Source organism: Heptranchias perlo, chromosome 18 (assembly GCF_035084215.1).
Source record: "Heptranchias perlo isolate sHepPer1 chromosome 18, sHepPer1.hap1, whole genome shotgun sequence".
NCBI lineage: Eukaryota > Metazoa > Chordata > Chondrichthyes > Hexanchiformes > Hexanchidae > Heptranchias > Heptranchias perlo.
The window spans coordinates 37283077-37299874 of record NC_090342.1 but is presented as its reverse complement, the minus strand read 5'-3'; the positions used below and the strand labels follow the sequence as shown (position 1 = coordinate 37299874).

Here is a 16798-nt window from a genome sequence, read left to right as displayed (position 1 = left end):
GACCTTAGCAGTGCATATTTTACAACATAAAGACTGAGCACATTTGCATTCCAGTAGCCATATTGTTTTCCATTTTCTCACCCAATGCATTGTTAATAATATAAAATTGTTTCCATATACAGTACAGTTCTAATTATGAGGGAGAAATTATCATTTAGCAAAGCTCAGAAATACCTATTGCAAAGATCGCAGCAACCAAGTCTGCATGTTAGCAATAAATAAAATATTACAATCGAATCTGTGTACAAAAGGGAAGTTTTGAGGTTAGTTTATTTATGCTGTTCATTCTCCCAGAATCAGCACGACTTCTCTCAATGGAATTGTCATATAGGTTGTTTCAGCAGACTGTGATACAACAATTGCTGCTGCTGCACCTCACTATTCTATATCATTCCAAAAATTAGGCATAGGATATCAGTGGTGAAAGTCCCCCTTATTGCTTTTTCTGCCTGTGGAACTCTCTGTTGTTATCTGGAACTTTGTCTGGAACGTGCAGAAGTTCAAATACAGAGTTAACCATCACCTGCTGATTTAGAATTGTTCAGGCATTCATTAGGCCATGGGAATGGTCTGAGCTTGCCCCATTGTGCTTCAAATTCTCAGGGTCTTTTCTGATCTCAGCAGCCACCAGGGTCAGTATGTGAGACATTTGTCCCAATTACATTTGCCTTCAGCTGCATGCTGTTGGTTTTGCCACTGAATAAACAAACAAAAAGTGCTCAGCATTCAAATAGCTTGGTGGTAATGGTCAGCTTTTTCAGCCTCAGTGACAAAAAAATGATTTTGAAGAATATTTTTGGGGAGTACTGTTATGTTATTGTAGGGTTTTGGAAATGTTTTTGATTCAAAGTTATTGATTTGGAAAGTCCTTGACACTGAGTTTAGAAGAACACAATTGCACATGTATTAAACAGATCAGATATTTACACTGTAGTCAAGATCGCCCAGAAAATGAACAGTTATAAGTGCGGAGTCTCATTCCTTCTGGTTGTGAATTGATTTAGGAGATTTTAAAAATGTCGAATTTATCATTTTAACATTTTTTTTCTTACTTTTCCTTTCTGTCTCTATTTTTTCTCTCTCTATTTTTCTTTCTGTACCTGATTTGACATTTACTCCACCCACTCTAGTTCACCTTCCCTTCTCAGTCCTTCCTCTGTTTATTTCTCAATCCTTTAATCACATTGGTTAAGGAGATACATTGTTTGTCCTGTTGTTCACCAAATTCCCAGATGCCCTGTTGCTCTTATCAGCTTCTACTTCCAGCAACCTTGTGGGCAAAAAATTTTAAAACCTAAAATGTGCATGAACAAGTCTAACAGGTCACGCTCCAGCTAAATCTGGGCCATTAACTTGGCTTTCTCTTTAGATGCCAACTAGCCTGCTGTACACTTGCTAATTTTATTTCAGATTTGCAGCATTTGTGGTTTATCTTTTTATCTGAGTTATAAACCTTACATTTTGAAAATGAACTACAGTCCTAACTCTCAATGTAAAGAAGATTTATCACTTCACTCTTCTCCACAAAGTAATGCAGAGAGTGTGAGGTGATGTATTTTCGGAGGTATAACCAAGAATGAGAGCATTCACTCAGTGGAACGATGCTGAAGGATGTGGAAGAACAGAGAGTGATTTGAGACATAACATATAGTAAGTGTAGCATGCTTGAGAGAAATAGGTGACTTTGGGCCTATGGTGGGGGGGGTTCCTGCCTCATGTCTGGGTTTGTTGTGGACTAATTGATGGAGATTGATTGCCATGATTGGTCAACAACTCCGATATTGTTGTATCATGAGATTACTGGGATGGTAGAAGATGAACGAGATGGACCTTGGTCTTTTCTCGACTAGCAATTCCTATGAAATCTAGGGGTGCAAATACATAATTGCTTAAAGTCCAATTGCAAATAGATAAAGCTGTAAAAACGTCCAATAGCATTTTAGATTTTATCATCAGAGACGCAAGAGTATAAGAACAAAGAAGTCCTGGTAAATTTGTACAAGTCAGTAGTTAGGCAACAGTTAGAGTACTGTTTGCAGTTTTAGTTGCCCCATTATAGGAAGAACGTTAAATCCATAGAGTTTATACAACATATATTCACCAGGATGACATTAGAGATGAGAAACTATAGTTATGAGGTGTTTTAAGAGGTTTTTAAAATGATGAATGGTTTTAATAGGCTGAATAGGAAAAAAAATATTTTCTCGGACTGGGGAATCACTGACAACGGGGCATTCAGTTTAAAATTGCAAATAACAGAGTGAAGAGAGAGGTTAGGAGAAATTTCTTTGCACAAAGAATTGTCAGAGCAGGGAAGGCTTTGTCACGGTGAGTAATTAAAGCAGGAACCATAGCATCTTTTACAGGAAAAGTCGATATTTGAAACAGAGGAAGATACAGAGCTATGGGGAGAGAACAGAGTATTGGGATTAGTTATGGATTATTTTAGCAAAAAGCCAGCACAGACACAGTGGACTAAATGGCTACCTTTTGTGCTGTAAACTTCAATGATTCAACTTTTAATTGGAAAATGTCAATTTCCATAAAATAATAGATATTTTTTTAGATAATTGAATTTTGGTTAATTACCAGTTGACCTTTCCATTCTTGCTGTTGATTGACTTTTTCTTTGACAATGTTGTTGAATCTCAGTTAATGCACTTTACAGCTTAGTTCAACTTGTGACATCAAGTGAAGTGGTTCACTTGTTGACAAGAGAAGCAACAGCTTTGGCAAATTAGAGTCAGGAGCCTTAATATTAACCCCAGGTGGGTTTTGTGCAGCTGGTAGCGAGGTGAGTTGGAAATTCACCCACTGCTTCAGAAATGCAGTAAAATGCTGTTTTAACTCCTGGGCCTCACCACCGGCTGACTTCCTGCCTGAAATGGACGGGATGTTGGCAGGAAGCGGTGGAAGAATGTGCAGCCCAGAGGCTGCCCGCCAACACAAGATAGGTAGTGGGATCGGTTCCCGGGGCATCTAGCAGGGGTCTTGAGTTAAGGACGTCCAGAGCAGGTGAGTCCTAAGCTTTCCTTATGGACCCCAGAGGAGCACTCCTGCTCTTCCTAGTCCCACAAAAGAAAAAAACGCACCTTTTACAGCCTCTTTTCCTTCTTGGCAGGTCCTGGTTGGTCTTCACCAGGCAGGAAAGCAGCAGTGGCTTCCCCGTTCAGGCCTGAGTTAAAATTGCAGTCATCGGGGCCTGATGTGCATATGTAAAGAAGGGCACCACCAGCTTTGGGGAGGTCCTTGCTGCCTGCTCGGGAGAGCAGGTTAAAATCCAAAATGGCGGGAACCTGGCGGCTATCTGGCGAGTAAGTAACCTGGGTGATTTTAACTGCCCATACTACCAGTTTCCGCCAGGAGTGTGGGGTTAAAATCACTCCCAGGATTTTTAACTTCTGGGTGTAGGATTTAAAAGGGACTCATTAGCTATCAGAATGTAAAAGAACAATGTTCAATCAGGATTTACTTTAATGGAACACTAAACATTCCCAGAAATACACTGCACCTTCAATTTACAAGAGTTTTTGCATTCTGGTGCACAAAAAACTGATAAACGGGATATTATCTAGTTAACAGTCTGTTGAAGGTTATGCCAGCTGCAGTTTTTATTGCGTTTATTAAGTTGTCCAGTGGGTTTATGCAGAGTTACAGCCAGCATAGGACTGAAAGTGAACTATCCCATGTAGGGTTAATTGAGGCACAACAAATTTCTAACATTCTCTTCAGAGTACTTAATTAAAGCTGCTGAGTGCAGACATTCTATAAGCAAAGAAAACAGATCTGCCTGATATCACTTGTGCTGGCTGAGGACTAGCTGTAGCAGACCTCCAGCTCACCTACTTTGATATCTGTTCCTGTGCATCTTGTGCTAAAATGATGAACTGTTTCTTTTCTTTTTATTGTCAGCTTACATAAAAGTATGGTAACAATAGTATTTTAATTGGAGTTATGTTGAAATTTACCAGATAGTCAGGTTGAATGTTGTTAGAAAGTTCTGTTTAAGAGTTTCCGCTGCTGTGTCTTTTAGGAGATAACATTTATATTACAAATACCCGTGCTTAATGGTCTCCTTAATTGGTTGCATTTCTTGTGTGTTAATTATTATAGGTGGTCATTTACTGAAAGGGGAGGAAATGAAAACAAAACATGTCTTTACGATACAATTACTGATTAACAATCAAAAAAATGTTGTTTGAAGTAGTTTTGACTTGTCCTTTGAGGCTTTGGCCTAGAAATTCAATGGCACTGCGCCTGTTCTTGGGGAGCTAAACGCACGCCTAGGCCTCTATTATGATGGGCAGGAACTGCATGCTCGTTACGAGCTGGAACTCTGCCTTCCAGCTTGGTGTAGGCAAAAAAAAAGGAGCCCAGGGCCCACGCCAGAAACAGGCGTTAGACCCTTTTCATGTGCAAATAAGGTGCCTAATGCTTGTTTTGAGGCCCCCTCTGCCACACCGGTATGCCCTGAGGCAACCAGCGCCCGCACCGGCTGCATTCTGGAAATCGAGGTCTGCATGCGGCCAAATCTTCGAGGCCTCTTCTCCAGCGAACTGCCTGGGGATGCCCATTAGGTGATAGGCATAAGTAACACTAAGTTGTTCTTACTTTGTCAGGCCCCCAGGTTATCCCATTAAAGCATAATCTTGTCCGGGAGGCCCAAGGATTTGAGAAATGCAGAGAGTGGATATACCATGCAGGGTGACGACAATCTGAGCTTCAAAATTGGAACAGTTTGCACATGGGCTAGGGGGCTGAAATTTTAATTCATATGGATACAGACCAGGAAATGTATTTCCTTTATCTTGATGAATATATTATCAGGGCCCCCTTTTAAATATAATGGTCACAAAGAATTAGCATTCCCGTTAACCTCCTTTGTGCTTTTGAGCTTCATTTTTTTAAATTTTAAACAATGAGAGCTGATGACCTCATGGTAGACTGGATTGGAAAAGGTGCTGGCATTGATAATGCAGGGGAACAGAATAAACATCAGCAGAGATAGTCATTAAACGTTGTTGACTGTTTGTTAATTCTGTTCCCAATTTAGTAACTTCTCAAAACTAGTTCCTCCACTATCTCTGATGCATATCGTCTTAAAAATAGGTTAAAGTGGTAATGATGAGCATTGTTTGTAACAGTTAGATTTTTCATGAACGTCATCGTAGTAACACTCTCGCTTGCTCAGTGTCAGTAAATAATGGAAAATATTCCCAAAATGAGTTCTGAAGAAGTCTACTAACCAAAAGAAAAATAAGCTTTAAGTTATTGCTTGGATTTTGATGTGATCTCCTTATCTGAGCAGAATATTAGTTGGTTTTAGGCATGAAGTAATGCATTTGTTCATTTTTGATTTGCTCCTTAACTGGTCTTTTTCCTCACTGACCCTTTATCTGCTGGTGATAATCACTTTCCCATAAATCGTGCCAAAAAAAGCTTGTTTATTAAACTCTTGCCTCAATACAAAAACATTAACATATTAAGACAGTAATGAAGACTTACTACTTGTATTTTGTGCATATGGTGTTAAGAAGCAGAGTTCATTTAAAATTTTTTAACAAGAAATAAAATACACTGTTGAAAGAGAGCCATTTACTTTAGCTGCTACAAAAATAGTAAAAGGTTGTTGAATTCTTATTCACTTTTAACAGCAAAGTATTTCAAAATTATAAGGGGTTTTGATAGAGTAGATAGGGGAAAAAATTGTTTCTTCTGGTAGGAGGGTTGGTAACCAGAGGACACAGATTTAAGATAATTGGCAAAAAATCCAGGGGGCAAAATAGAATTTTTTTATGCAGCAAGTTGTTATGATCTGGAACGCACTACCTGAAAGGGTGTTGGAAGAAGATTCAGTAGTAACTTTCAAAAGTGAATTGGATATATACTTGAAAAGGAGAAATTTGCAGGGCTGTGGGGAAAGAGCAGGGGAGTGGGATTAATTGGATAGCTGTTTCAAAGAGCCAGCACAGACACAATGAACCAAATGGCCGCCTCTATGCTGTATGATTCTATGATTCTATTTATTTTGTTTATCTTGCCCGAGAAACCAACTTGTTTGGATTAGGATGAAAATGAGGGAGACTGAAAACGATTAAAAATTAGTAGTTGATTATAAAGCAAGAAGTGTTGCTTCAGTGTGATTTCTGATCATGAGTTTTGTCTTCAGGCAGTGGGTATACAATATCAAGATAATGTCCAAAATCGACATTGTACTTTTTAAAACAAACTTAATTCTACTGATGCTTGTTTAACAGGCAATTAACACTGCACAGTCTGCCATCACATATTTGTGTTTCATCCAAAAATAATGATAAAATGGGATCTTTGGCTCTTTTAAGAAAATACTAAAATGTAGTCTTTTTTTCGGCCCATACCTCAGGAATGTGTCTGGGATTGAATTAACTCTACGGTGGCAGAAATGGTAACTATTGAGTACAAAATGACTTTCTGTTTCTGTTTGAGGAATATGTTTGGCATTCTGTTATGAGGATTTTATTTTGCTCCACATTTAGAATTGTACATGTACAAATGCTTGATTTCAGTACACAGCTGCTGAAATTAAAGCTGCTAAATTGCATCATCTCTGCTGAGGTGCACCGAAAATTGGTGGTCTAGTAATTGAGTTATGTTGTCTTGAATTCCATGTAACAGTTACAGCTAACAGAATTCCTCATAATCAAATGTGTGCCATGCTATGCAGCCAAGTTATATTGCCTGCAGTTGCTAGCCATTCCAAATCTTTTTCAAAAATCATAGCACCATTGGTTATTGGTAGGGACACATCTACTGCATCATGCATCATGTGTGCCATGATTTGATGAGTTTGAGAGTAATTGTGTGTAGGCAATACAACCTGGCGCGTGCAACAGAGACAGCATTGTTGGCACACCTCACTAGTGTCAGGTTATATATAGCTTGGAAATTGAGAATCTGAGACTTTTTAGTGTAACTTTTAAAAAAAAGTTAAAACATTTTTTTATGGATAGTTCATTGAAGCATCAACGCATTTGCCATGCAGAAGCTAGGTACTTCCCTTAATGTCCCCCACAATAGATAGGAGGGGGAATGAGAGGGCCGCACTATTGCATATTTAGTGGCACCAACATAGGTGTGGGTGTAGGTTGCCATCTCACTTAATCCTGTACAGTATTTTTTATGATTTGGATTGGCGCTCGAGAAAGAAGACCTGAAAAAAACATTGTCTCCCTTCTTTCTCAAAGGACAACTTCATAAGATTAAGGATTGAATGTTAGTTCATAATTGTACACGTATTTGCATAATTTGTAAATAAATATCCTCATACAGTATGACTCTGTATGTGATGTTTCTTTTTCTAAATTGACAGATGTAGTTGGAATCCTACATAAATTTCAGTATGCAATTTACTGCAGTTGTATTAATTATTGGACCCAAGCAAGTTAGCCTCTGTGAAGGTGGAATTTATAAGAAACATACTTCCAGTTCTTGAGGATACGATCAGTACACAAGGATCAATACATAACTGTTGAAAGAAAAAACTGTTTTAAAAGCCAGAACTGTATCAGTGTGGTCTTGCAGTGTACACTTCCATGTTTTTTGCTATCCACTATGACTTTCTTTTCAATCTTTTAGTATTCTGTTCTGACACATTTGTTCTCTCTACATGCCTAAACCGTTATGGTCCTGATCTTCCTGTTCTTGGGATTCTGCTCTTCTCCAAGTATCTTAATTTATTAATTTGTCATCCCATGTCACTAAAGATATTTTGCTGAGGCACCTCACCTGAAACCTCTTAATTATCCTCTCTCCCATCTTGATCCTTATTTTAAGACTGACATTTGACATATCTTGTGCAAGGCTCCTCGTGTGTATTCCTTTGCTTGCTGGCCAGTTTTCGGCCTTCCTGGTACTAGGTTAAGAAAACTGGTGCTTTATAAATAATTCTTTGTTCTTTAAATTTGATTCCAGGCTTTAGTTGTTAGCAATTTGATCTTTAGGCTCCGGTTAACTGAGTACTCCTTCCTCTTCTGTTAAGCGCATTTGCTTAGTCTATCAGCCAAGAGTAGATGCGGCTTTATTCTGACCATACTTTGCCTGACTTGAGAATGCTCGATGCTGACACAAGTTGCCTCTAACTGGAAAATTCCATTCCAGCACGAACATTCCTATTGAGCACGTTGACGATTTAGCTTAGTTCGGTGAAGGCGTCAGTGGATTTGCCACAGTTGACATCAATGTCCCTGTGCTAGGGAGGTTAAACAATGCAAGGGTTCACTCCTGATTGATATCAAAGAACTTCTTAATGGGATTGTATGTGTGTGATGAGGACAGGAACTGGCTCAGTTGTGACCGTCATCACAGTTGAATATCCCACCAATATTCGCTGTCCAGGCTCACACATGAAGAATTATTAGCTCGATGTAATATCAGAGAACTCCTGCACCTTATAGATTGTATCCTGACACATATAGCCATCTTCGAGAGAGAAGTTGTATGGAGAAGAAAATGTTCATATAAAAGAAAAGATCATAGCAAAGTCAATCAAATCTGTGAGGAACTCTCCAGAATTCTCATCTTTGGCACGGAAAAGTATAACCTTCTATTCAGTGTGCCAGTGACCCAGCTAAGAAATATGGGACACAGTTTTCTCTTATTGTGCTTGGACATAAAGATCGCAAGTACCTTAGAGGAAAATTGGTCTGGGAGGAGTACATGCCTGTAACAGAGTCTGTCTGATTTTCGATCCATTAATTGTAAAATTGGGCGGGCTCAGTTACCAATCAGCCCGATTTTCCTCTATGCGCTGTGCCCACACACCTGCACACAAGAAGAGGAAAATCTACTCGATTATAGAATGCAAGTAAATATTGAAAATTATGTCAAGAATTGGATATAACTCCTGTGGTCTAAATGTTTGCCTAGTTTAATTAAAGAGTAGGTGTATAATAAGTCTGCACATCCCTGGAACCCCAATAAGTACTGCAAAATATTCAGTGTTACCTGTTGGGCCAAATTGAAACTACAGGGAACATCAATCAACAACAAGACAGATGGCTGACTTTGTTTTTTAGAATTATAGATTATAATTCACCATGGTCAAATGGATTCATGTCCCTCACTCCAGGTCCTACTGGATGGGGTGAGAAGGAGGGGGAGGACAGAGATCTTCTCCCCGGCAGATGGGAGGAAGTGGCCTGCCTCTGCCACCACGAAAGCCTGGCTCGAGGTATCAGAGGCAGTCACCAGCACCATCAACATATCACGCACCTACATACAGTGCAGGAGGCGCTTCAATGACCTAAGTAGGTCAGCCAAAGTGAGTACACTTACTCATTCCATTACACTCCGTCTGCCACATCACCGCCCCCACCCCACATCTCCTTCTGCACTGCCAACACTACTCTGTCACACCACTCCTCACAACCACTCAAAGCTCATCCTCATCTTACCTGCACTTACTCACCTCGCCAGTACTCATCCCACCCTACCACTCAACTCAATCCTCATACTCACCCTCTGATGCATCTCTTTCACGGTCAGCCTCACCCAACCTGCCACTACCTGTGCTGCAGCCACAGGGCATGCATCATATGTGTGTAGTAGGAAGCATAAGGCAAACGTGTCGTGAGCATGAAGGGGACGCACAAGGGTTTTTGAGGGTTTGTCATGGTTTTTACTTGTATTTGATTTCTGATCAACTCACATTACATATTATATTGTCACCACTACTGCCACGTCTTGGCCATTCTTGACTGGCTTGTGCACTAAGGCCCTTTCATGAGGTTCTCCATGAACACCCTTGATGCCACCCACTGGGTCACCCTAAAGTGGGTGTATGTGTAGTTGCACGACTACTTTGTGCAGGTGCCTGTTGCGCAGCACTGTGTTGTGTAGCTCCACGTGGCGGAGGTGGACGGCGTGCCTGGCGAGGCTGGTGATGTTGCTCGTCCTCCAATGGAGTGATGAATGCAGCAATGGACCCCCCCCCCACATCCTGACGGTGTGAGTGTAAGGGGGTCCACAAAGTAGGTAAATGTGTTTGGACAGCAGAGTTTAGGGTATGATTTAATAATTTGGAGTGTGGAGACAACGGTGTGACAGGCAAAACTTTGTCTGAGGTGACAGATGCCCTGCTGCAATGAATGAGGGTTTACCCCGCACCTGTTAAATGGACCTTTGCAGCTACTGCTGGCTGCAACATGTCTGTTTAAACAAGGAGTGTTTCCTCCGGCATGGGAAACACGCTCTGGGTAGTCCAAAATCCGAATCCTCCTAAAATCTCCAACTAATGAGGTCTGTAAACGACCTCAAGTATCCAGATAATGATCTTATGTGGGATCCCGTCGGCATTGATTGACGGTGGGAGTCCCGCATGCGGGGGCTGTGCGCGCACCGATTCATTGGGGAACCCGGAAGTGGGTGGGTTGGAGCCGGGCTCCGGACCCGGTCCAGGAATCCCCAATTTTAGGAGCCCCCCCCCCCCCCCCCCCGCCACGAACGCACCCGCTTGGCCATCCGAAAATTGACCCCCTTATCACTCCATCAAAGACAAGGACTCCTCAGTATAGTAAATGATTTTCTTTTGGTGCTGTTCGGGGTAATTAGTGGAGAGTGTACTAACTGTGCACCCAACAGGAACCATGAGCTCAGCGCCCAAACTTCCTCTAGGACCTCATTTGAATGATCCAGGCGGAAACTTGGCACATAAGGATGCATAATATTGGCCGCAGCCATGAAGGAAAGAGGAAGTCTGTGCGCTTCTGGGGCCTTAAGAGTAGAAATAACCTTAAAGGGGAAGGCTCAATGAAAGAAATATGAAGATTAGTGCATTTTCTGGTGCTTGAAATAGAAAATATTATGAAGTACCAGCTGCAGGTTGATTATTGGGATGTGATTTCTGTGGTTACCTTCTTTTGCGAAATGGGACATCCCCAGTCAATATGTGTGTGCTGTTGTGCAGTGGCAGGGATGGTAGCAGAAACCCAAAGAGGAATCTAGACTCTCCTGCAAACAGTTTTGAAGGGCGTTGGTTAAAGGGTGGCACTGTGTAGAAAATCAGTATGCACGCAGATACACACATTCTTGCACTTCTTTGAATAAAGAACAGTCATGTTTATTGTGATTTCAGAGCTTTCGAATATGGAGAAGCAGGAGAAACAAAAATATTGGTTTGAAAAATGATGGTATTAGAATAGGACGAGGGTGATTGTTTCAACGAAACAATGCTCTTTTTAATAAAGGTAGATTGTAATATTTGTTGGTTTAATTGAAAGGATTTTTATTCGAAGAGGGATGTAATAGTGGTTTGGTCAAGATGAGGGAGGACAGCAGGTGAGTGGTTGGGAAAGTTCTTGCACCACAGGACTTCTCCTGAGTCAGAGCCAGGCGATGTCTCTTGTAACTTTAAATGCTCCTCATTGCACCTGTTTCTGCACTGGCTTGGATTCTTGGCTCCTCCTCTCTCAGCTCCTCAGCGGGGGGTTCTCCTTGCTCTTCCTCCAGTTGGACTTCTCTCTCCAAGGCCAAGTTATGGAGGTGGCAGCAGACAACAATGATGCAGGAAACCTTTGCTGGATTGTACTGCAGTACCATTGCTTTAAGACTCCAATTGTGTGCTCAGCGATGGCCCTTTTTGTACATTGGGCCTTATTGTAGCAAAATCTAGCTGTTGTAAGCATTCTCTGGGGGTGGGGTGGGGAAGAGTCATCAACCACAGTGTGAGGGGTACCTCTGATTCCCAAACATCAGAGGGTTCCTTGAAGACACAAGAAATGGGGACTGCCTCATAATGAACGAATCAAGTGCTGACCCAGGATGTCTCACATTCACCTGCATGATTTGATGGTGATGGTTACAAACTATCTGGACACTAATGGAATAGAACCCCTTTTGATTCATGTATAAGGCACAATTTCATGGAGGAGCTTTGACGGCCCTATGGGTTCCATCCACAACTCCCTGCAATGTGGGAAAATCTGTTCCCATTGAAGGGACAAGATCAAGCTGATATATTGCTCTCCCTCTTGTGGCCTGGGTTATGCACCTATGAAGAGCAGACTGTTTTATACTTCTCAGCTCACCCACTGCACCCTGGAAGAAGTCAGCTACAAATAAATTGAATACGAACTGTATCCTTGACTTCCACAGATAGAACATTGCCTCTTTGGGAACCTGGCTGCCGGTCTTCATATAGCTGGTTGCACAGTTCTGTTACCATATCTTTGGGAAACTTCAGGTGACGTAGACACTCCCCCGGGTTAAAGCTTCTCTGCCATTTGTACAGTTGTGAAATGAGAGGGGGGTGAGATATGGATGAATCAAAGTCCTTCTCCTTTTCTGGAGCTTTTTCTTCCTATCATTCATCTCAGCCTCTGCTACGTTCTCTTCAAGTATGCTAAGTATAATGGTATTCCCAATATTTTGCTGCTGGGGGTTTCTGAATAAATTAAACTGCCTCCCCCAATGCTAAGAACAGTACTACAGCCTTTAAAGACACTTTCAGATGCAGCAAAAAAAATTGGAAAGTAATTTGCTAAAGTTTCAGCATTTATGAGAGTCTAGCAGACTTTAACGTTAAATGCCTACACAGGAAGCAGTAATGCCAGGTTTTTTTGGGGGGATAACTGCCCCTGATTCGCACCTGGTGCTATTAAAGGAAATCTGTGTGCAAAGCCAACTGACACTGTGAAGAGTAGCATTTTAAGGTTACCCATGCAAATAGCTGAAAGAAAACATAGTTTTCAAGTGTGTTCTGCTGAATCCTTGTGATCTTTGCAACCTGTCACCATTGTATTACATCACATAATGCTATATCAGCACAGCCAATAAGCTGTCCCATAGCAGTGGTCTATGATTTGAAAGCTTATGTGTAAGTTATTTTTGGCTTGAGCTTTAAAAGGCCATGCTTTTGGTCTTATAGGATGAAAGCCATGCAATTGAATTCACAGCGGTTTCAGAAGATTATTACTGAAATTGAGCCTAAACAAAGAGGTACCTAACTGTTCTTCAATCCTCGATGTCCTTAAATCTTAATCAATGACATTAGTATCTGATCATGTAGCTTTTCAAAGGGTCATAAAGAGTAGCTTAATTTCTGACCTGTAACCTCAGATGAAATATTCGCATATTTGTGTCTGCGAACATGTGCAAATGATACACTGCATACAAAAATTGGGTAATAAAATGCCTTTAAAAGTTCTGCAATGATGAAACAGTGATTGATGGAATTAAAGCCTCAATTTTCCGATAACGTGAGAAAGGCCAATGCATAAGAAAAACTTGCCCATTGAGCTGAGCCTGTCGCATTGTTGCCCAGAGATCAGAAAATCTGGCAAGACAACAGCTCTTAAAAGACAGATAACCATTGAAGGGGAACTTGTGGTTGGGAAAACATGTGTAGTATTGATAATAGTGGCACAACAGAGACACGTGGGCAACACTGCTCTCTCACCATCGAGCAGTGTTGACAACTGAGTCTGTGTAGGCACCCAGGTCCTTGGCGCCTGGCTGCAAATGAGGACGATGCTGATTAGTATCAAGTAGGAGGCACAGCTAAGAGTCCAGAGAATTTTGGAAAATTATTACCAAAGCATCCACAATCCCCACTGCCACTTCCCTCAAGACCCTAGGATGTAAGCCATCAGATCCAGGGGATTTATCCGCCGTGAGTCCCATTAATTTACTGAGTACCAATTCCTTAGTGATTTTAATCGTATTTAGCTCCTCCCCCCCCTAGAGCCCCCTGTTTGTCCAGTGTTGGGATATTCTTAGTGTCCTCTACCGTAAAGACTGAAACAAAATATTTGTTCAGCATTTTTGCCATCTCCATGTTTCCCATCATTAATTTCCCAGTCTCATCCTCTAAGGGACCTACGTTTGCCTTAGCCACCCTTTTTCTTTTTATATAACTGTAGAAACTCTTGCTATCTGTTTTTATATTTTTTGCTAATTTATTTTCATAATCTATCTTCCCTTTCTTAATCAATCCTTTAGTTTTAAGCTACTACTCACACATGGCGTTGACGCTGTGCAGTCAACCACAGGCTATGTCGCCATTGCAGCTGAGCCCCCCCTTGCAAGAGTCCCTGTTACCAGTGATAGCGTCTCTCAGGGTTGCTCATATTTGAGCCTTACGGACCTTAGGCTTAACCATCTTCTCCACATTGGACAGGCTGGGAAAGCGAATGTACAAGGGACTTCACTCGAGTTTGCTCTCCTGCAGATCAGTACTAGTGCTGAGCCACAGCCTGGTAACAAGCAGTCGTGCATTGGGATAACACTTCTGTATCTTTACGACCTCCACCCCCGAACCAATGCCTGGTATAGTGCCAGAAAGCAAGCTGTGCCAGGCTACCTTGGCTGACACTGAATTGTTTTTGTCAGCAGGGATCTCTCAGGCCTGAGTTCCTAGTTATGCAGCATACAGAAAATCACAATCACAATCACAAGTGTTCTTTCTGGGCTGTGTTGCAGAAACCCACCAGATTATTTATACATCTGAATCGTTGCTTGAGGACTCCAGTGGTTTTCGCAAAGTGGGTTCTCGTTGACCCATGGATCAGAATGTAGCGGAGCTTCACAGCCAAGCATGCATTTCTAAGAGGAGTTTTAAGCCAAGTGTGCAGGGGATAGCCCTTGCCTGCAAGAAGCCAGCCTTTAACTTTCTATGCAGCGAGAGGATATACGATTGACACAATATAAAAACATCTTGGCAGCTGCCAGAAAAGCAGGTGCATGCCTGAATGGTACGCTGCTGGTCATCACACACCACTTGCATATTAGTAGAGTTGTAAACAATTTTACAACACCAAGTTATAGTCCAGCAATTTTATTTTAAATTCACAAGCTTTCGGAGATTTTCTCCTTCCTCAGGCAAATGTTTCAAGATCTCCTTGAAGCCTACGCATTTATACATATTGAACAATAATAAATGGTGTTTACAGACTGCCTCTGCAACTGCCCGTTGCCAAGGCAATCACCGTGTTCAGACAGAGAGGTGTTACCTGCAGAACCTCCGAATACACATTCAATAAAAAAACAAACAGGGAAAAAAAAACAGAGAAAAAAAAACACAGAGAGAGGCAGAAACATCCGGAAGGCAGAGAGAGCCAGCAAATGACCCATTATATTAAAAACAGATAACATTTGTTCGCTGGTGGGGTAACGTGTAGCGTGACATGAACCCAAGATCCCGGTTGAGGCCGTCCTCATGGGTGCGGAACTTGGCTATCAATTTCTGCTCGACGATTTTGCGTTGTCGTGTGTCTCGAAGGCCGCCTTGGAGTACGCTTACCCGAAGGTCGGTGGATGAATGTCCATGACTGCTGAAGTGTTCCCCGACTGGGAGGGAACCCTCCTGTTTGGCGATTGTTGCGCGGTGTCCGTTCATCCGTTGTCGCAGCGTCTGCATGGTCTCGCCAATGTACCATGCTCTGGGGCATCCTTTCCTGCAACGTATGAGGTAGACAACGTTGGCTGAGTCACAGGAGTATGAACCATGCACCTGGTGCATGGTTCATACTCCTGTGACTCAGCCAACGTTGTCTACCTCATACGTTGCAGGAAAGGATGCCCCAGAGCATGGTACATTGGCGAGACCATGCAGACGCTGCGACAACGGATGAACGGACACCGCGCAACAATCGCCAAACAGGAGGGTTCCCTCCCAGTCGGGGAACACTTCAGCAGTCATGGACATTCATCCACCGACCTTCGGGTAAGCGTACTCCAAGGCGGCCTTCGAGACACACGACAACGCAAAATCGTCGAGCAGAAATTGATAGCCAAGTTCCGCACCCATGAGGACGGCCTCAACCGGGATCTTGGGTTCATGTCACGCTACACGTTACCCCACCAGCGAACAAATGTTATCTGTTTTTAATATAATGGGTCATTTGCTGGCTCTCTCTGCCTTCCGGATGTTTCTGCCTCTCTCTGTGTTTTTTTTTCTCTGTTTTTTTTTCCCTGTTTGTTTTTTTATTGAATGTGTATTCGGAGGTTCTGCAGGTAACACCTCTCTGTCTGAACACGGTGATTGCCTTGGCAACGGGCAGTTGCAGAGGCAGTCTGTAAACACCATTTATTATTGTTCAATATGTATAAATGCGTAGGCTTCAAGGAGATCTTGAAACATTTGCCTGAGGAAGGAGAAAATCTCCGAAAGCTTGTGAATTTAAAATAAAATTGCTGGACTATAACTTGGTGTTGTAAAATTGTTTACAATTGTCAACCCCAGTCCATCACCGGCATCTCCACATCATTATTAGTAGAGTGGAAGCCTTTGCGATTCATGAAGGTGATTGCATTGTGTGAAGGAGCCTGCAGAGCGACATATGTGCATGCAGTCACTGATATGCTAGTCCTGGGGGAATCCTGCAATCTCTGGACCCCAGTGCCTTATTTTGCTGCTTCTGGATGTCCTTGGGGAAAGTAATGACTGTGTTTGCTGAAGCAAACAAGACATCAGTCACCTGTTTAATTCAAGCATGGATGGTAGACTGACTGATGCTGCTGACATTCCCTCGGCAGGCCTGTAAAGAGCCTGTAAAGAGGCAGAGGCAAAGGCAGAGGCAAAAAAGTTCAGGGCTGCATTGACCTTCACTACAACAGGCTGTGCTGTGCTAGTGCTAGCTGTAGCTGTAGCAGTTTGCAGGATGTGCCACTATCCTGGAGAATTGAAGCCTCATTATGTTCACCCTCATATCCACTGATGTTAATTGAGCTCCTTTAGACTTGGTGTGCTGTTGATGTTACTGTTCAAACAAAAATACTGGGAACGGGGAGAAACCTCACAAAATTGTGTTAAACTCTTAGGGCT

The 16798-nt window shown here is 42.1% G+C and overlaps 1 protein-coding gene across 8 annotated transcripts in view; it reads left to right on the top strand.

Moving 5' to 3' along the window:
• LOC137334765 (ELKS/Rab6-interacting/CAST family member 1-like) overlaps positions 1–16798 on the top strand; it is a 1087823-nt gene that overhangs the window by 396440 nt on the left and 674585 nt on the right. The gene's annotated exons all lie outside the window — the stretch shown is intronic.